This window comes from Pseudochaenichthys georgianus, chromosome 12 (assembly GCF_902827115.2).
Source record: "Pseudochaenichthys georgianus chromosome 12, fPseGeo1.2, whole genome shotgun sequence".
Lineage (NCBI taxonomy): Eukaryota > Metazoa > Chordata > Actinopteri > Perciformes > Channichthyidae > Pseudochaenichthys > Pseudochaenichthys georgianus.
The window spans coordinates 10,449,414-10,470,400 of record NC_047514.1 but is presented as its reverse complement, the minus strand read 5'-3'; the positions used below and the strand labels follow the sequence as shown (position 1 = coordinate 10,470,400).

General features: G+C 42.7%; 2 long non-coding RNA genes across 2 annotated transcripts; both read left to right on the top strand.

The window, feature by feature from the left end:
• Positions 1–1,448: 1,448 nt before the first annotated feature.
• Positions 1,449–2,214, top strand: LOC117455776 (uncharacterized). The gene is made up of 4 exons (XR_004553169.2): positions 1,449–1,527; positions 1,747–1,829; positions 2,001–2,056; positions 2,134–2,214. It is a non-coding gene; the product is annotated as an uncharacterized lncRNA (long non-coding RNA).
• A 1,023-nt stretch (positions 2,215–3,237) lies between these two features.
• Positions 3,238–4,825, top strand: LOC117455832 (uncharacterized). Its single transcript, XR_004553184.2, has 3 exons — positions 3,238–3,301; positions 4,044–4,206; positions 4,655–4,825. It is a non-coding gene; the product is annotated as an uncharacterized lncRNA (long non-coding RNA).
• The last annotated feature ends 16,162 nt before the right edge of the window (positions 4,826–20,987 follow it).

Genomic DNA, 20,987 nt, shown 5'->3' with positions numbered 1-20,987 from the left:
TTTTACATTTACTCGTGGTAGTTATACGTAGTTTGTTTTAAATAATTATTGATCACATTATATAGTACATATTTCTTAATTTAATATGTTTGGTTTGTTTTTATAGGTGCTTTTGTTATTGACCGAGTAAGCGCTGGGATTTTACCGTAATGCTTCTAATATTCGCGCACCCCAATATCACGTGCGGGCTGGCTTGACTGTGTTTTCCCAAGTGGAGGCTGGCTTGACCGCAGTGGAGTAGAGCATTTTAGATTAGGCTAACGTTGCATGTTACGTTTGTTTAAGCTAACGTTAACTAGCTGAATAGCGAACTCGATTGAGGGATAATAATAATTGCAGGGGACAATCATTTCAGAGGAGCGTACCTATGTTAATATGTGCGTTACAGTCGCCATCCTGTGGTGTTCAGAGGACGAAGCACTCACTGCACTTCGTGTTATAGTCACGAAATATAATCTATTGATTCGACACAGAGCGATTTTGAAAGCAATGTATTTCTACTGTATGTTTCGTGCCTAAACCAAATGTGACTTGCTCTATCGAAATCAGTCACATTGACCCGAAGACACGTTTTCGTTTGTATTACTGTTCTGGGGGAAGCTCGCGTGTGTGTACATGTATTTTTGCGTTTGTGTACCGGGGAAACACTCACAAGAAACACCGGCTGTTGTTATGCTTGCTGTGACTTTACATTAGTCCGTTCTCCGCTTTTAATTATGCCGAAGCTTCAAAGTTGTATTTATCATCTGAATTTTCCAAAACAAGTTTAATATTCTGAAAGCCAAGACTTTGTTTAATTGAAACCAGATGAAAAACAAACTGTCTTTTATATCAAATTGAAGTATTATACAAGTAAAATTACATTTTGCTTTAAGTATTATCATCGAAATAGCGACAGTAAAAGTAGTCATTGTGCAGATTGGTCCATTTCGTAGCTGGTTGAACCAGGTTGAACCAAAGTCTGATTTAACACTGCTCTCAAAACATGCTCAGACATAAAAAGTTGAACTATTTTTTAGCCTCATTGTAGCCTGTGGCTTACTTAGAGTTTAAGCCTCGCCTAGCGAGCAAAGTTTCAATCACTCAATACTTTCATCAACACTACTCTGGATGATAAAGGATTACCAAACTCTCTCCCTTGCCTCTTCACAATGTTTACAGGTTCGCAATGTTTATAGGTTATTGCAATGTGTAATGTCATTTCTCTGAAAACACGTTTTTTTTAAATCTTATTTTACTTCTATACTATTCTAGCCTAAATTAGCTTCCACTTTTACCTGCATTTTGTACACTGTCCTGTTTTGCACTTGTCCTGTCTTGTCCCTGCACCCTGTCCAATGTTGTCTTTATGTCAGTACCTACCAGCAACACATTTCTAGTATGTTGTAAAACTACATGTCGAATAAACAGATATTGTATCTTGTATCTTCCTCTAGGCCTACTGATTGCCTGCCTGGTGTTGACCGACGCGACGAGGTGTATTGCCTAAATCCTAAATCCAATCCACGGATTGCTTCCTAGTTGGAGGTAGGCCTAGTATGCAACACAGACCGTAGTTTATAGACTGTGCATAACTGCAGTCCCCAGCTCCAGTGCTTCCCTCCATGAAGTACTGAAGCTCAGACATTTGTTACCTGTGCAGCACACCTGAGATTAATCACTTCATCCAATACTGTTTGACAGTACATTTATGTGAGTTTACCTCTCTTGCTTCCCTGTGGTGGTTTTTTACTGCCTCTATTCCAGATTTGACATCCTCGTGATCCTGGTGTGCGTGCGCCATCCTCGAGGAAATTGCTAGTGACTGTTCGAGTGTTGTTGCAGCTAAGGTAGTTAACATTTCGATATGATTGTGTGACTGCGGTCTCGTCTAAATGGGATGCTCGACTACCTGACCTTGAACACCTTTACAGCATGTTCATAATCTGCATGCAAACTGAAAAATTCCTTTTGTTGGTTGCCTTTGTAATTTCTCCTTTCTCTGGTCTCCTTTTTTCAAGGTCATCAGAGAGGCCAACCATCCTCTTCAGTGTCAGGCAGATTGAATTATGTTTGGGTAGGTAACTAGTTACCACGCACAACAATGTTCCACTGTAAATATATTGGATGTCAACCTATGATTCCTATCCCTAGGTGTGTGAGGTGGTGCCCAGCAGAGTTACCAGAGGGGGAGACCGAGGCAACGTTGGAGGATTCGAAAAGGGATCTGCGGAACATCTACTCAGGCATGCAATCTACTTTATTTTTGGTGAATTGACACCTAAATAAACAGCCCACATTAAACAAAAAGGCCACCTTAATATTCAGAATGAGTAATGATGAGAGCATGAAATTAAAGGTTTGACACTCAAAATGTCCCAGAGGTGGGGACATTGAATTTAATTGTTGTTACTTGGGTACTCTCAAACATGTATTTGTATGTCTGTACACAGAGGAAGGGATGGGTGGTGCAGAGAGAGCAGAACTTCTGATGGTGAGGACCTACATCATCCTGCGGAGGTACCTCAACAGATGCCTGCACCAGCGATGTTGGAGGTCAAAGAGGAATGGCCTTTTCTCAGAGAGGGCTTTTCTCCCACTTTGGCATCCTGACGGACGTCAACATACTTCAGAAGGTCCGAGAGGCCCTGGGTCAGAGAGGACAGACCATCCTGCATTTCTGCCAGAAACTGGACAACCCGAAGATCAGGGAATTTCTGGCCAGCTATGATCCAGAGGGTTCGGAGAAGGCTGCCTGCATCCTCCAGCTCCTTATGGTCTACTTTAAGGAGCCTACCGAGAAACTGATGCTCGAAGTTTATGTAAGTTTTTTAAAATGTATTTAAAATGCTAAACGAGTGATTACATTAGGGGCAACTGAAGCTCAGTTGGTAGAGCTGGTCGTTCATCGACCGTAGGGTTGGTGGTTGGAATCCTGGCTCTGACTGTCTGACTGTCCGCATGTCGGAAGTGTCCTTGAGCAAGACACTTAACCCCCAAGTTGCTCCAAATGGGCCGAGCTGATCTGTGTTGAGCTGTAGTGCACGGATTAGCTGTTGCCTTGGCATCACCCAGGCGGGGGCTACACATTGGTTTGCGGACGTCCATTTGTAAGCGCTTTGGGTGTCTTGAAAAGCTCTATATAAATGCAAGTAATTATTATTATTAGACCATTTATTATGTTCTGATTTACCTCTGACCAATGAACGATCCTTGCATAATGTTAAATCTATGCTATTGTGTGTTACTTTGTTACAGACCTCTGCTGCTGATGTAGTGAATACTGCAGCACTCCCAAGCACCCCCTGCTTGATCATTCAAGGTAATGTCATGTTCAGGGATGGGATTTTTCCTGTTTATACAGTATTTCCTGCTTTTCTGACCTGAATGGCTAGACTTCACTGCTGCTTTTATTCTAGTTATATAGTTTCTCTGAGGACATCCCTGTTCTGCTCCACCATCGATGAGGTATAGGATACTGAATGGTTACTCTAAAGAGCTTAAGTGTTCCTTTGCATCGAGGGGAGAATCTGACTGAAGGCCTTCCATCTCCTGCACTACATTCAAGTCCAGTCTGTGAAACGACACTTACGATACTCTGACGCCATATGTTTCAGCGATTCGCGTTAGTTAAAATCTCTAGCCTGTTTCAATGATTCAGGGGTCTGACGAGTTGACATGTTCTCGTTCCAGCTGGGCTCGTAACCCATAGAGGAATGAGGTTAAACCGTCTATCCATAAAGGCAGAGGGGGGAGGGCTAGGGAGTTGCTTTGTCGTTCAGCCAGATTCTCCTATCTGCACAGGGACCTTTGATGCTTTTACAGTGACTGTTAAGTAGCCTACCTCACTGATGGTGGAGTAGAAAAGTGCTGTCCACCTGGAGGGTTCTGTGTCATGTCCTTGCATGCTCTGCACTGTATATTTTCCTGCTTTTTGGTCCTAGGCCAATCATGAATGTTACTCAGATCTGGTATTGACATCTCTAGCTCAAGTATTATTTTTGATTGATTCTAGGAATGTACCTATCCACAATAACGCATGACGGGGTATCTGTTCATTTCAGGTGACACAATGAAGCCTTCTGGGTGGATGCTATCCACCGAGGGACAAGTGGTAATGGGCCCACACCCATTTTTTTTGCATGGGGTAGCTGCTTTATTCAGCAGCTACTATGTCTTCAACCTCAAATATCCCCTTGGATCATGCACACTGGAGTTCATCCAAAGGTATTGTAACACTCAAACACATGATCAATGTCATCAGTAAGACTTATCATGCAAAGTTGTGTTTCACTATCTGGCTATTAAGTCCATGCCTTTCTACGGAGGCCATAAAGTAGATTAAATGCTTTGAGTATGAAGCCTGGAACCAACTATGCGAATTGGGACCACACCATCACTTGATGTTGCTGGGCTATCTTGTTAAAAAATTGACATAATGGTTTAATTCACATTATAGTATGGCTTCAAAATTCAGATAAGTAAGTAAACCTTATGTTAGAGGTACCTGAGGTACTCTGCTAGGCTACAAATAATGTTATTGTGAGAGGATGATACAACAGGTTTGGACTAGTAACAGTCGGTGTGGGAAAAGACACAGGTGAACACCTTGATAAATGCTGCCTGCAATACATGAGTGTATTTAAAACTGAAACTTATCTTTGCTTTTTAACAGGTGCTTCTTGGGCATCAACCCGGAGAAAGGCTCCAAGGCAAAGAAGCGAAGCTCCATTAACCCTCACGTGAGCACCCTTCACCGGAAGCTGATAGACTTAGAATGGTCTGCATAGACTGCATGGTGTGCGGGGACAAGTCCAGTGGGAAGCATTACGGTCGGTTCACCTGCGAAGGATTATTTGTTTAAAGGATCCGTTAAGGGTTAATCTGTTTTTTATGGATAGTTGAGGTGAACTAGTTCATGTTCCTGTTTGTTTACTCTGTTGTTTATTTTGTCAATAAATATGCCAGTGGGCTTCCATTGATTTTACCTCATTTGTGCGTTTGGTGTGTTTTTAATTGTACAATAAGATTACGTGCATTTTTGTAGTGCAGCTCCAGTACTTCCAGGAGGAAGCTCACACTTTGGTTTCCTGTTAAACTTGGACAGGAAACCATTGTATGAGCTTCCTCCAGGAAGTACTGGAGCTGGGGATTACAGTTATCCACGTGTATCATTGTAAATTCACAGTAAATGACTGGCTACTCCTGCAGTACTTTCACAGTACACATTGTAAATTCACAGTAAATTACTGGCTACTCCTGCAGTACTTTCACAATAGACATGTAAAAGTACAGGCCCTTGTTGTAATTAATGTACAACAAAATGATGTAATTCCCCAGTAACATACTGTAATATCACAGTAATTGAAGCTGTGAAGTTACAGTATACAGTTGTACCTTTACAACAATGCATTGTAATATCATGGATGTGAAATTACAATACATTGCTGTGAAGACATTTACAGTAAATTGCTGTGAACCTTACTGTGAAAGTCATGCAACAAGTTGCCAGGTAAATATTGTGAATTCACGGTGGATATTTTTACAGTGTATATATCTGTTTGTTTAAAGTTTCCAGGTGATGCAGACAGGCAGGACCAGAGAGTGAGAGACAGAACTGGACTCCTCACAACAGTGAACTTCAGCACAGGTACAAAGACTCTATTTTTCATACTGTACAAAGAATAAAGAAAGATATTGGTTTAAATAAATTTAGTATTGACTTTAATACACTGATATACATTCCATTCCACAATACTAAATACTAGATCACCTACACATCAGTGAAGTTGAAGTTTACATTTAGATAAAACTCAATAACTTGGATTATTATTTATAGTTTTGCTGAATAGTTTCATGTCCGCTTACCTTAGAAATGTAAAATGCGACGGCAGTGTGCAGATGGGGAGTATGTTAGCTTAGCTTGGTAGCTTCAGGTAGCTCTGGAACTTCCAGCTCGGTGGCAGCAGGTCCCGCCTCGGCTTCGCCTCTTTGCCCTTATGAGTGGCGAAGTCACGCCCAACTACTTCGGGTCCATGGGACCTTATTTCGGAAAAATAATGTATTGAAGTCAATGGAGAGAGAAAACGTATCTTTCGATCCCGTTTGAATTGTGCCATGAATTACACATATGATGTTTGTCAATCTTAAAAAATAATTTCCATGTCAAAAAAGTCACAGTTTGTCGTAAAACTGTTAAAATATAAGACTATGAAAAACACGCAACTAGAAAGACTACAAATCCCAGAGTCTCGTAAGTGATGTCACAATTGTTTTCCTCCGAGAGATAGCTAAGACCAGTGCCATATAGATATAATCTATCTATATGGCGCTGGCTAAGATAAGATAACTTTAACAAGATGCCTGTGTGCTTAGTACCAGGTTGTTATCATACCAGCAATGGGTCTTGCTCGTTCTTTCGCTTCCCGTCTGATGAAAGGACCAGGAGAGGCTGGATCAAGTTAGCTACCTAGCTAGTAGCTAGCACGTTAGTTAGCATTACAGCCTTATCATTTTTATTAGCCTTAATATGAAGTAACATTAAGTAACCCAAAATGTTAAACAGTAAGAGTATTAGTCATATTTCGTGAACCCTTTGAAGAGTACTGTCACCGGTGTGGTGTGATCATTCTATAATACACAATTTAAGCCCAGGGGAGAAATGCTAACGCTAGCATCGGCGATCGCCGATCTTTTCTACTTCATGCTATCTGCACAAATGGTTGACATTAAACATTAAAAAGGCCAGGCAGTTCAGAGAGAATCAAAGGAAGGCAGGCAGGCAGGCAGGCAACTTTGCATGACATTCTTCTGGACGTGTTTCATTGTGGTGATAGTGAGGGTAGTCAATCGTTTTGTTGACAAGACAGTAGTGACGGCCATCTTGGTGACATGTGTTGTTCTGCGAGTCCAGAGATGTAGTTGATTGAGCGTTTCACACAAACAAATGTGTTACTTCACAGTTTTACGACACATTTTTTTTTTTTTTGACTTGCAAAATTATCTTTTAAATTGACAAACATCATATGTGTAATTCGGGGCACAATTCAAACGGGATCGAAAGATAATCTTTCTCTCTCCATTGACTTCAATACATAATTTTTTCGAAATAAGGAGGTCCACCGGAAGGGGAGGGACTTCGCCACTCTATTTGGAGCAGGCGGGAATTGAACTCTGACGTCACTGTCGAGCCGTTCATTTCATTTAATTTAATTTCATTTCAAACCTTTATTTATTCAGATTGGTCCCATTGAGATCATAGATCTCTTTTTCAAGGGAGACCTGCAGCATATAGATTCCACATGAAACATAAAACAATAAAGGACATTATACATTATATTTACAGGATACATAGTTATAGACATTTACAAGTGCCCATTGTATCAGCAAGCATTTCATTTACCCTAGCTTTAAAAACATGCAGAGGAATGAGATTGCTCAGTTTCAATTCTTGCTGAAGATTGTTCCAAGCAAGTGGAGCTGCGCACATAAAAGCTGTCTTACCGAAGACAGTCCTTGCTCTTGGCACATCTAACAAGACTACATCAAGTGACCTCAGACAATAGCTGCTTGCAACTCTCTGTGTTATCAGAGAGCAGATATAATACGGGAGTTTACCCAACAAAGCTTTATAGATAAACGTGTACCAATGACTGAGCCTCCGTACAGAGAGTGATGGTAAACCTGCCTTGGTATACAGTGTACAGTGATGTGTAAGCGCTTTACAATTTGTGACAAATCTCAGAGCACTGTGATACGCAGCATCCAATTTGCTCAGGTAATTGGCAGGTGCATTCATATACAACAAATCCCCATAGTCCAGCACAGGTAAAAAGGTCACAGTGACTAGCCTTTTCCTGGCCTCAAGCGAGAAACAGGACTTGTTTCTGAAAAAGAAACCCAGCCTAACCCTCAGTTTTTTAAGCAGGTTATTGACATGGAGTTTAAAAGAGAGACAATCATCAAGCCAGATACCCAGGTATTTGTAACAGGCAACAACTTCAAGTTTTGTTCCTTGCGTAGTTACAATATCTAAAACAGGCTCTGGTGTCTTTTTAGCTTTTGAAAAGAGCATTACCTTGGTTTTATCCACATTTAAAAGAAGCTTAAGCTCAGAGAGCTGAGTCTGAATAGTGTTAAAAACAGCCTGTAATTTAACACCAGCCTCCTGAATGGAGGGACCTGCACAGTACATCACAGTATCATCCGCATAAAAATGTAAAGTAGCTTCATCCACATTATCACCTACGCTGTTAATATATATGGAGAATAAAAGTGGTCCTAAAACAGAACCTTGTGGTACACCATTAGAAATGTTTAACCATTCAGAAGACAGTCCATCAAAATGAACACATTGGGACCTTTCAGAGAGGTAGTTCACAAACCACCCCACTGCAAGGCTAGATATGCCAATACTGAGTAGCCTCTGCTTTAAAATGCGATGATCAACGGTGTCAAACGCTTTGGAAAGGTCAATAAACAGAGCTGCACAACTCTGCTTATTATCTAAAATAGTAGTAATGTCATTTACCACTTTCATCGTGGCAGTGATGGTGCTGTGATTCTTTCTGAATCCTGACTGATGTTTAGACAGGATGTCATTTATACATAAAAACTCCTTTACTTGTTCACTCACTAAGCGTTCAAGAACCTTAGCCAGGACTGACAATTTAGAGATAGGCCTATAGTTATTTAAAATAGTTGCCTCCCCTCCTTTCAGTAAAGGCAGGACATAAGCTGACTTCCATACTTTTGGAATTGTGTTCGTGCTGAGGGAGAGGTTAAAAAGAGAAGTAAGAGGTGGAGCAATAAAATCTGCAGCTATCTTTAAAAAGAAAGGTTCTACGTTGTCCGGGCCAGCCGGTTTCCTAGGATCTAACTTGGATAATGCTTCATGAACAATACCAACAGTTAAAGGAGTAAAACTGAAAGGGTTTTCCAGACCACATTGTTCAGAGTCAAGGATTGGAGCGTTCACAGGAGCCACACAGCCAAACAGAGAGCCACAAGACACAAAATGCTCATTAAAACAATTTAGCATAGTAGCCCTGTCTGATATAATGCCAGATGCTGTGGTAAGGCACGGAGGTAGCTCATTTGGGATATCACCAGTGGAAATCGATTTTATGGCTTTCCAAAATTTCCTAGGGTTATTCAGGTTTTCTGTGGTAACCGACAAATAGTACTTTGATTTAGCACTTTTTATTTGAGATGTGAAGCTATTTCTTAGCTGCCTAAAACGTAGCCATTCTACCTCTGAGCCTGATTTCCTAGCCTTAGCCCAAGCATTATTTCTCTCATGAAGTAGACTGGACAGCTTAGCAGAAAACCAGGGATTGTTTCGTCCCTTCACTCTAAATTTACGCAGAGGTGCATGTCTATCTATAATTTTCATAAAACCAAGATAAAAATAAGACCATGCAGTTTCTACATCAGCACACAAATTGATTCTACCCCAATCAAAATCAAACAGATCATGCACAAAACCCTGCTCCACAAAGTGTTTTTTGTCTCTCTTTGTGATGACACGTGGTTTAACCTTTTGGACCTTAGTGTCCCTAATTGTGGCCACAACACAGTGGTCACTCACATCATTAGCAAATACTCCCACAGATGAGTATTTATGTGGAACATTTGTTAAAATTAGATCAATTAAGGAGGATTTGTTTGGGGACTTAATATTTGGGCGAGTAGGACTGTCTATAATCTGGGTAAAATTAGTTAGTTAGTGGCTGACTCCGCCTACTAAGGGCTTCTCGGCAACTCTGCAGAATCCTATGGGTGACGTCACGGACCCTACGTCCATTTATATATTCAGTCTATGGTCGCGACCCAAAAGTGGGTCGCGGACCTGTTTCGAGTGGGTCGCAGATGTGTGAGTGAAGAAAAGAAAAAGCTGAAAAAACAAAATATATCTTTATTTTTTTTGTAAAAAAGTCAAACTTTTATTTTGATGGCCCGATTTTCTAACGCTGTGCATGCAGTAGGCATTGGACTGGAAGTACCTGAGACCATAAATGGTTTTGAAGTCTTCTGTCACATAGTGATCATCTTCTCAATAAAACATCTTTGCTGATGTTTTTTCGAGTCTTCTGGCCAATCAGAATCAAGATTGTTGCCGGAAGTCCCAACGGAGAATAACTTTGCGGTATAACTATTCTTTATACATCCATGGGTACAACTTCAGATAAAAATGAACACCTAATGAAATATGACCCCCGGTTTGATGATTGACAGGTCACAGAACAATGGGGGCTATCTACCCTACCCACAATTTAAAGTAATTCACACAAACAAGTTCAGCTGTCAGAACAAAGTTACTACCCGACAATATGTCGGGTAGTAATAGATTTATTTATTTTCTTCTCAGAGTGTACCAGAATGCGTAGTTTATATGTTAGTAGGCCTATTTCTAAAAATCTCCTGGGGTTGGGTTGCGGTTGGGTTTTCAGTGTGCCTTTTTATATTATACAGTTCAGCTTTGATTCCATCATCTCATTAAACCTTTTAAAAGCATACTTTAGTTCTGTGAAGCGATATAAGGGATATGTGCACACTGTACTTCACTTTAATTAAGATTGTATGCTGAAAAGCGTATATATTACAGCACTATCTTTTGTTAAATAGATTTGAGTGGTTCAAATTTCGGGTCGCAATCTATTGACAAAGGAAAAATTGGGTCCCGAGGCCAGACCAGTTGAGAGCCACTGCTTTAGAGAATCCGACTGCACTTTCACTATCCAACGTGTTTATTATGCGCCAGCGGACGTCATAAATGTGCGTCTGCTGCTGTGGGGAAACTATGGAAACTACAGTTTTCTATACAACGGACTACATGGAACGACAGACTACTGTAAACTCATCTAGAGACTCTGCACCGTGCTCTGATGCTTTATGAACGTGGACAACCGAGAAACATATTCTTTATGACCAAAGTTGGAATTGAAATTAAAAAGGAAAGTGAAACTTATGCTTGCCACCCTCTCCCTCTGGTCCACATTAATACAAATGATCCCAATATGTATGTGTTACGTTCCCTCCTAACTAGGGGTACAAAGGGAAGTAACAAAACACCAAAATAACCGGGCGAGAGAAAAAGGAGAGGAAACCGTCTACTGAAGCCACAAAGTGATGTTTTAATCTCTCTAGGTCGTCCTCAGACGAGCCCTCCATCGTCGCTTCCAGTCATCCCGGTTCTCCATACATCTGGCCAGTTCATTGGTACTTTGTGCTCCTGCGTCGTTCTTGAGTACGTCCACGTATGTTTGTGCGGGACGTCCTCGTGACCGATGCCCGTGTGTTGGTTCCCACAGCACCAATTTGCTGGCTGGCAGCTCTTGATGCCTTTGGCAATGTCCTGCTAGTCTCATTCTCCTGGCTGCAATTTTCTCGCTCACCCTTGGTATTCCCTCGTACAGGATGTTGTTGGTTAAATGTACACTCTTGCTGATGTTAAATACTGCTCGCAACATACTGGTGTAGCATCCGTCTAGAGACGTTTGCAGGGTTGGCTTCAGGGTCCAGCATTCACTGCCATAGAGGAGAACAGACTCTACCGTTGCATAGAAGAAGCTGAGTTTGATTTGACGGGGGAGGTTGGAGTTCCATACACTGGTCATGCCGTTCAGGGCCCTCCATGCAAGTGCCTTCCTCACCTTAAGATCTTGCTCGGTTTAGTTGACCCATGAGCCCAGGTAATTGAAGTCCTTGACTTCTTTAAGCACAGTGCCTTCTGTTGTTGTCAGAGGTGGATGTTCCGGTAAGATGTTATAGGTAATAACCTCAGTTTTCTTGGCGTTTAGCCTCAGGCCAACCTTGGCACACTCTGACTCCACTCTGTTCAGGAGTTCCTGTGCTTGCTCCACGCTGTCGAGGGGCAGGCTGATGTCGGAGAGCAGGCTGATGTCGTCCGCATAGTCCAGGTCTGTCAGGACTACTGATGTTTTAATGGACAAAAGAAAAAGGGTTCACCAGCCAACTTGCAAAGCAAACTAAAATAAACAATACACGAAAAGGTAAACTGGAGCACATCTAACAATTCACAAGAACACAGGCCTCACACAGAGACAGAGACATGATGCACACATGCAGCCAGAGGAGAAGGAGAGAGCGACTGCAGCCTTCCTCAAGTCCTTTATGGAGGCCCTGATTGAGGATTGGGAGCAACTGGGGAGAGGCTGCACCGACAATCAGGCTGCACCTGGGGAATCAGAGGGAGAGAGAGAAAGACACACACACACCCACCCACACAAACACTACGGCACGTAACAGTATGATTGTATGAACTATGAAAAGATCTTAAAATCAAAACAAATGTATTTATTATAAACGTTAGTCCTTAACATCTATCACTGTGTATATCACCATTCAAACATCTATTAAAAGTTGAACAAACCCCACACAGCTCAGTAAAGACTGTGAAATGTTGACTTTATTTGATCATTACAGTAAAACCTAATGTTCATATTTCTCTTTTTGATTATAATACTGATGAACGTTCAAAACAAAGCACTTTGGCAAGTTACCACATACGTTGTAAAAAGCTTAATAAGCACCGTAACATATAATTTCTCGGTCATAATCGTTTTTTTCCATGAACGGCCGAATGTTGTGTGACGGCAAATGCTGCGGCTGCAAGGCATTGTGGGGCAGCATTTTCTCCTCTTCTTTCGTAAAGGGGGGTCCAGTGGTTCCTAAGCTAAAGGAGGTTATAAAGGAAGTTTGAAACCTCCTTTCCTATCATCTCTAGGGAATTCGAACGGCACTTATCATGGCTGCCACTGAGGTACTTCCAGGTCATTTCACTCCGTTAGGAAGGTTCCTAAACTAAATGTACTATTCGACTGCAACCCCGAATTAGGCAAATTAAGCCACTGACGTCACTTCTTCTTCTTCTTCTTCTTCTTCTTAATAATAATAATAATAATAATAATAGCTTTGATTTATATAGTGCCTTTCAAGGGACCCAAGGTAGCTTTACAAGTAATAGGGCAAAAACAAAGATAACAAAACAAAGTCAGACAGACAAAACAACAGATCGATTTAGGGGCCGAAAGCCTTGGCAAACAGATGGGACTTGAGGGCCCTTTTGAAGGCGTCAAGTGTGGGGATGTTGCGAATCTCCGCAGGGAGAGCGTTCCAGAGGGTGGGGGCTGCCACACTGAAGGCTCTGTCCCCGAAGGTTCGCAGTTTGGTGCGGGAGGTGGTAAGCAGGCCAGAGTCTGAGGACCGCAGGTTTCGGGGTGGGTCATGTGGGTGAAGGATGTCCGATAGGTACTGGGGGGCAATGGCATGGAGGGACTTGTAGGTAAGGAGGAGGACTTTGTAAGATATGCGGGACTTGACCGGCAACCAGTGTAGGTGGATGAGGGTGGGAGTGATGTGCTGCCACGGCTTTGTGTGCGTGAGTACCCTAGCAGCACAGTTTTGGACATACTGGAGCCTGTCCAGGGTTTTGTTGGGAACCCCAAACAGGACACTATTGCAGTAGTCCAAGCGGGTGGTTCTGGTTCTTCTTCTTCTTCTTCTTCTTCTTCTTCTTCTTCTTCTTCTTCTTCTTCTTCTTCTTCTTCTTCTTCTTCTTCTTCTTCTTCTTCTTCTTCTTCTTCTTCTTCTTCTTCTTCTTCTTCTTCTTCTTCTTCTTCTTCTTCTTCTTCTTCTTCTTCTTCTTCTTCTTCTTCTTCTCTCTGTCTTTACCTGTGTACTCTCATGTTCCGATTAACCCAGCTTCCCCAAATTTCTTTCTTTTTGGTGTCTATATACGCCGGGATCCGGAGTCATGGATGATCCTGCGGTCCTGTGCCCTGGATCGCGAGTCGTGGCTGTGGTCCTGGATCATCGGTCCTGGATGGATATCCTCGTGGATTCATCTTCCTATTATACACACATGCATTTCCAAACATTTGGACTACCTATGTTGCAAATGTATTATCTTCAATTTACACACGGCATCTATTGCACGTCTGTCCGTCCTGGGAGAGGGATCCCTCCTCTGTTGCTCTCCCTGAGGTTTCTCCCATTTTTCCCTTTAAACTGGGTTTTCTCCGGAAGTTTTCCCTTGTACGATGTGAGGGTCTAAGGACAGAGGGTGTCGTATTGTCATACTGATATTCTGTACAAACTGTGAAGACCACTGAGACAAATGTAACATTTGTGATATTGGGCTATATAAATAAACATTGATTGATTGAGTAGAAGCTGCTGGGACTCCCAGCAGCTTCTACTGAAGCCTTCCGAGTAAATCGCCAGAACGCCAAGTTTTACGGGGCGTGGTTTGCAATTCGCCCCGCCAATCAGAAATGGGAACCTTTTTCTCCCAGGAAAGTACCATCTCTCTAGCAGGGACTGAAAAGGGGGGAACAAGTTCTCATGAACTAAGTTCTCTTTTTTACGCAAAATCCCAGGAACCATCGGAACTAAAGAGGAGGGTCTGCCTGCAGGCCTCCACTCTCAGGACAGTTCCGGTGTAGGCTCCACTGTCAGGACACCTCCACTCTCAAGTGATGATTCTGACGAACACGTTTTTTTCCCCGCCCCCCGAAGGACACGTCTGATGGAAGTTTTCAAATCATAATGGAGACTGTCACTACCCGATCTGCAGTGCGCATGTGCAAGATGGTCCGCCATATTTGACAACTACATACGGCAACTGTAATAGGACCCTTGACACAGTGGCTTTTGGCAAAACACAAAAAGAAAACATGAGAGAGATTAGTTATTGTTATTATTAGAACGTGACTTCACTATTACTTAACAACTCTTTTTATTGGGTTCTTTTATTTGGGGTTAAGTACATTGTCAGAATAAGTGAGAAATGAATGTAACTTCTGTTAGACAGCTATCATACTGAATACATATTTACTGTGAATGTATGCAAACATTTATGGCATATAGCTGTCTGAATCGGAGCAAAAGTCTCAGCGGCGTCCTGCAGGAAAGCCCGCTGGGCCATCGCCGACCAGGGAGCTGATGCGTTGGGGAGGAAATCCCCCGGAACCCACAGTACCCAGTGGGGCTACCCTGAAATGAACAAGGATGGAGAAGCAGTAGAGGACTGGATGGATACTAACCAACTAAGTCTGATCCATGACCCCAAGCTACCACACTCGTTTTTCAGTGCTCGCTGGAAATGTGGCTACAACCCAGATCTCACCATGGTCACAAGTAACCTCGCTGGACTGTGTAAAAAGACGGTGCTGGAACCTATTCCATCAAGCCAACACCGCCCCATTGGGATCCTAATCAATGCGGCTGTAGTCCCAACCATCGTGCCCTTTAAAAGGCGCTTCAATTACAAGAAAGCAGACGGGAAAGGTTTCACCAACGAGCTGGAAGAAAAGATCACAAACATAATACCAGTTAGCAAGAACTACGACCAATTTGCTAACTTGGTGCTGAAAACTGCTCGGAAACATATCCCACGAGGATGTAGAGTTGAATATACCGGGACTTTCAAAGGACTGTGCAGGACTCTATGACAACTACGTCAGCATGTTTGAAGCAGATCCCTTCTCAGATGAAACAACTACCCAAGGCGAGAAGGTGATGGAAAGCATTGCCCAAGAGCGAAACAAGACCTGGAATGCTCTTATAGAGTCCACAGACATGTCAAAAAACAGCAAGAAAGCATGGGCACTTATTCACAAGCTACGAGGTGACCCTAAAGCAGCTCCTCAGCACCCAAAAGTCACGGCCAACCAGGTTGCCAACCAATTGCTCGAAAATGGAAAGAGTAGAAAGAGAGGGAAAAAGACCAAGCTAAACCGCAAGAAAAACATTGAGGACCCTGCTTTTACAAGACAGCTCACTATGGAAGAGCTGGAAGGGGGAATCTCTATCCTCAAACCAGGAAAGGCAATTGGACTGGATACTATCGCAACAGAACAGATCAAGCACTTCGGTCACAAGGCAAAGACGTGGCTCCTACAGCTCTACAATGAGTGCTTAACAACACACAAGCTTCCTAACATCTGGAAGAAAGCCCACATTATAGCACTGCTGAAACCTGGGAAAGAACCATCCGCTCCCAAGAACTTCAGACCAATCTCACTTTTGAGCCACACCTACAAACTCTTTGAACGTCTGATCCTCAACAGAATTGTTGCCTTTGTTGATGAACACCTCATCCCTGAACAAGCAGGTTTCCGCCCTGGCAAGTCGACAACTAGCCAAGTACTCAACCTCACCCAGTACATTGAAGATGGATATGAGGAAGGGATGGTAACTGGTGCGGTGTTTGTCGACCTCTCAGCTGCCTATGACACAGTCAACCATAGATGTCTCCTCAGTAAGATCCTGGAGACCACAAGAGACACCCGCCTGACAGAGCTGATTGAAAGCATGCTTGAAAATAGGCACTTCTTCGTTGAGCTAGGAGAAAAGAAAAGCAGGTGGCGAAGACTCAGGAATGCCAAAGGGAAGTGTGCTTGCACCACTTCTCTTTAACATCTACACCAACGACCAACCAAAAAGTGTAGACACCCGCCGCTTCATCTATGCAGACAATCTTGGCATAGGTGCACAAGCCACTGATTTCAAAACTGTAGAAGACAGACTCTCTAACGCTCTGGCAGAGCTAACACCTTACTATGAAGAGAACCACCTACGTGCAAACCCATCTAAGACACAGGTGTGTGCCTTCCACCTGAGAAACCGTGAAGCCAAGCGCCAACTGAAGGTCAGCTGGTCAGGAACCTCCCTTGAACACTGTGAGCACCCAGTCTACCTAGGGGTAACCCTGGACAGATGCCTCTCTTTTAAGACCCACACTGAGAAGACTAAGTGCAAAGTGAGTGCGAGGAATAACATCATCCGCAAGCTCACCGGCACGACCTGGGGTGCAAACCCACAGACTCTGAAGTCAACCGCACTAGCCCTCTGCTACTCAGCTGCCGAGTATGCCGGCCCAGTATGGGAACGAGCTGCCCATGCCAAGAAGTTGGATCCCGCCCTTAATGCTATCTGCCGCATTATCACAGGCTGCCTGAAATCAACACCTACAGACCGTCTGTACATCCTGGTAGGCATAGCCCCACCAGAGATACGACGAAATGCAGCAAGCAAGAAAGAGCGCTACTGAGGTCTACTGACCAAAGACATCCTCTCTTTGGCCTTGTGCCAGCCAAAAGCCGCCTTAAATCCATGAAAAGTTTCCTGAAGAGCGTCCCACCCCTCGGAACACCGAGCATAAGCAGTGAAAGAATCACTCGGTGGTAGGGGTGTAACGGTTCATAGAAGTCACGGTTCGGTTCGTACCTCGGTTCGGTACGGTTTGGTACAACAAGAAAAAGCAAAAAAAGTCCCAAATGCATAATTCCAGGTTTGTTGTTATTTATTTTGAACAGTAGTGCAAGTTTCAGTTTAAAAATAAAGAACTCTGACATTTTGAATAATTAACTGTATTAAACAGTTAAAAACAAACCATACACAGTACACTCAGATGGCCATATTATCTATAATGGCTGATGTCAAACAAAAATGTTTCATCAAGCTGTAAAACTAAAAAGAATGTCTTGAAAATATGACATCATAAATAATAAGAAAGTGTTTCAAGAGCGCAAAGTCGTTGAAAAACATATGCCAAAAGCTTCCGTTATTTATTTTTGGTCTCGGCTCTCATGTCTATTGGCTTCTTAAAAACAGCGGGGATCAGCTGTTGTCTTTTGCCAGGCTCCGGTGATTGGCAAATCTGGGTGATGCCTTCTGATATGATTTAGCATGTTTGGCGTGTGTTCTATTAGCATACCGCACCGCTATCGAACAACGCCGACACACCGTCCTCGTCCGATCCACCACTCGCACACCTCATCATTATTGTAGTCCACAGGGAACCCGAAATGTTCCCACACAGCTGATTTAAAAGAAGCAGGTGGGTTCTAGCTCCTGTGTGTCACCATACTAACTTTTCTTCTTCTTGTATTTTGTTCGTTTTGTTGTTGCGTTTCTTCTTGTTCTTCATTTGTTGTTTAAGGGCAAACTGCTTTTAGGCGCAATACCGCCCCCTGGAGTATAAATAGTGTAGTGGATACTGCCCTGAATTACTTTTTTCCCATTCGTTAAAAAAAAGGCGTATTCGTCGTGTGACTGCATGTGCCGAACCGTGACGGTACGGGACGAATACGGATACTGTTACACCCCTACTCGGTGGGAATAAAGACTTGACAACCTCCCATCAGCAACAACAATGGAGCTAAAGGCGAGCAAGGCACTGCCCCCTGGAGCAGACACCAACTACGCAGTGTGGAAATGCCTAAACAGAATAAGATCTGGTGTTGGACGTGCAAAAGCCACTCTCGCCAAATGGGGATACCTAAATGACGGGGACGTTGTGTGTGACTGCGGCATTGAACCACAAACCATGCAACATCTCCTGATATGCCCCCCTGCTGGAACAACCCTGCACAACATCGGACTTGGCAGAGTTTAATGAGAAGGGACAGCAATGTGTTCAGCTGTGGCTGAACCACATCTAACCAAGCCCTGTAACTGACTGCCTTGTGGACACGATAAGAAGAAGGTAAGCGATAGTCCTGTGCAGCTTAACCCCCAAACCACTCTCCACGGCGTTCCAGAGCTCGGACGTGAACTGTGAACCCCTGTCTGAGGAAATGTCTGAAGGGGTGCAAAAACGACACACCCACGTCGCAATGAAAGCCCGGGCTATGTCAGCGGCTGATGTTGACACGAGAGGGACCGCCTCCAGCCAACGGGTCGTCCTGTCCACCATGGTGAGGAGGTAGGAAAAGCCATGAGAGGAGGGTAACGGACCAACCAGGTCGATGTTGACGTGGTCAAACCTCCTCTCAGGCACCAGGAAACGTTCTAAAGGGGCCTTCGTGTGGCGGTGCACTTTAGCGCGCTGACAAGCCACGCACTCACCAGCCCAAGTCCTTACATTCTTTTTCAGCCCCCGCCAGACGAACTTCGCGGCCACCAAGCGCACCGAAGGCTTCCCAGCTAGCGGGGAATGTTCTCACAACTTTGGCTAACGTTACCTATTGGTTCTAATAAGGTTTTAAAGAAACGTTTTAATCTGATGTTCAAAGAACCTTTTTAGGATGTTTATTTTTTCAAATAATGTTCCTATAAGGTTTAAGGTTAACTAAGACATAACGTTTTAACTGAAACATTCAGAGGATGTTTTGAGGATGTTATTGAGGCCTGAGATGACAACGTTTTTTTATAAAACGTTCCTTTAATGTGATATGTTAACAAAGGTGGAACGTTTTCCTTGCAACATTCTAAGGATGTGTTTTGGACGATGTTGGGTAACACATTAAAGATGTTCTTTATAAAACGTTCCCTCAATGTTACATGATAACAAATGAAGAACATTTTCAAAGCAACATTCTGAAAAAGATTTCAGGATGTTATTGAGGCCTGAGATGACAGAAAGCGTTTTATAAAATGTTCCTTTAATGTTACATGATAACAAATGAAGAACATTCTCCAAGTGTTTTCAGGATGTTATTGAGGCCTGAGATGACAAAGTGTTTTATAAAATGTTCCTTTAATGTGATATGTTAACAAAGGTGGAACGATTTGCCTCCAACATTCTAAGGATGTGTTTTGGACGTTGTTGGGTAACACATTAAAGATGTTCTTTATAAAACCTTCCCTCAATGTTACATGATAACAAATGAAGAACATTCTCCAAGCAACATTCAGAGGATGTTTTCAGGATGTTATTGAGGCCTGAGATGACAAAGTGTTTTATAAAATGTTCCTTTAATGTGATATGTTAACAAAGGTGGAACGTTTTGCCTCCTACATTCTAAGGATGTGTTTTGGACGTTGTTGGGTAACACATTAAAGATGTTCTTTATAAAACATTCCCTCAATGTTACATGATAACCAAAGAAGAACATTTTGAAAGCAACATTTGGATAATGTTTTCAGGAGGTTATTCTTTTTTTATAAAACGTTCCTATAATGCGAAATATTAACACGTTCATGGTCAACGTCAGATTTATTTGTAGTGCGCTTTAAAAAAACAAACTTGTTGCATTTGTTTGAAAAGGATGTTTAAAAGAAATCTGATGTCACCACATTTTCCTTTAAAAAAAGAAAACAAGCACGTAATTCATGATATTGCATGTTTGCGTAGGCATGTCTGAGTTCCGAGCTAGACATTGTTGGTTCTAAAAACATTACCATTCATTGTTCGAGGAATGGTTTCATCGAGAAGTTTTATTTTGGTTCCTAGAATGTACTTATGAAAGGTAGGATAACGTTCTCTAAAAAAATTCTTAAAATGTTTCGTGATAACATTGTTCGAACATTATACCCCAAGTGTTTTGTTGTTTATGCACATATCTCTATTGCCATATGGATCCAATAACATTTAGAAAACCAAAGACAGACATATAGAAGAACGGACCGACTATCACTGCCTGTCCCTTAAACCCCTGTGAGTGTTTGTATATGTTTGTTTCTACTGTGTGTGTGTGTGTGTCTCTCTCCCCCCACCTGCCTGCTGGTCTGCTCTACACGGCTGGGAGAAATCTCCAATCAACCACACCTGCAACCTGCTCATCAGCCACACTATGAAAGCCTGCAGCCTGCATTCATTCCCTGCCGGAGTGTTGCCGTGAACAGTTTGTTGCGTGCCGCTCTAGCTTTTTGCCAGCATATTCTTTGACAACTTTGCCTGGTTTTGCCTCACACTCATTTTTGTGTCTTTCCCAGGAGGAATCCAAGGCCTTCCACACTCCCAAGACCAGCCAGGCCTCTCCACCCTGGAACAACTGTTTCCCACTGCTGCCATAACCAACCTCCACTCCCAGCTCCCCTTTTCTAATAAACAAATGTTACTTTCACCAGCTGATTCCGAGTCATCCTTGTGCATGTGTTAATAGTCAAATTCCAATAGTTAAGTACACTATCAAAATCATCCTAATGACCACAGTGGTCAGTCCAGTTACCCAGGAATTTTGAGTTGAACAATTACGGGAATATTATGTCTTTATGTTCGAATAATGTAAACATATTTTAGTAAATTGTTACCACAG